Source organism: Anopheles coustani, chromosome 3 (assembly GCF_943734705.1).
Source record: "Anopheles coustani chromosome 3, idAnoCousDA_361_x.2, whole genome shotgun sequence".
NCBI classification, from domain to species: Eukaryota; Metazoa; Arthropoda; class Insecta; order Diptera; family Culicidae; genus Anopheles; species Anopheles coustani.
This window is the reverse complement of record NC_071288.1, coordinates 66,261,732-66,262,566: the sequence shown is the minus strand read 5'-3', so window position 1 is coordinate 66,262,566 and position 835 is coordinate 66,261,732. Positions and strand designations below refer to the sequence as shown.

Genomic DNA, 835 nt, shown 5'->3' with positions numbered 1-835 from the left:
GTTCGATGACTTGACAAATATCTTAAGTGAAACTCACCAGATGGACCATCCGTAGCCAGGAACTCAAGGAGATCTTTATCGAGGTTGCACGTAGTGGTTAGAAATTAATCCATTTATGTCTTGAAATCTGATTGCTTTCCCACCGTTGATTTCAACATACCTTTGGTGCACTCGAAGTGCAATGTGGATTTTGTGTATTATCGAACGACAACAAGCATGGATTGAAATGGATTAAACATTGATTTGAATCCCAAAAGCGCGATGATATAATTAGTCCAGTCTTGAGAGGCAATCAAAGAAGATTTTAATCGCAATATCAAATGGTATATTACTTATTTGGAACAGCGTGGTTATTTGCATACAAAAGAAAATGCTAAGACTGAAATAAAACCTTCACATGCAGAAAAAAGATTTCTTCCCATACCGGGAATCGAACCCGGGCCTTCCGGGTGAGAGCCGGATATCCTAACCACTAGACAATATGGGATGTCTATCTACCTCTGGTGAAGTGATGTAGAGGGTGGCCAACACTATGATTTAAAATAGAATGTCAATGCGATTGCAAAAAAAAAATGACGATTAATCTTTTGTTTATAGCAGGATTTGCAGAATAAGCAAATTTCATTTACCAACTTTCTATAGCAAGACTGCGACATTTCTATTATTGTACAAATTCAAAACATGGACTCTCCCTAGCGTTGACTTTGAGCACAAAAGAATCGCTAATTAACTTTAAATACACATAATCGCAATGGTTCCTCGAAACAATACCGATCACAAGTAAGGAAGCGAATTAAATGACACTTTAACGTCCATTAAAAACAAATTAAGCTCA

General features: G+C 37.0%; 1 non-coding gene across 1 annotated transcript; it reads right to left on the bottom strand.

The window, feature by feature from the left end:
* Nucleotides 1-415: 415 nt before the first annotated feature.
* On the bottom strand, nt 416-487 carry Trnae-cuc (transfer RNA glutamic acid (anticodon CUC)). Its single transcript has one exon. It is a non-coding gene; the product is annotated as a tRNA-Glu (tRNA).
* Nucleotides 488-835: the final 348 nt, after the last annotated feature.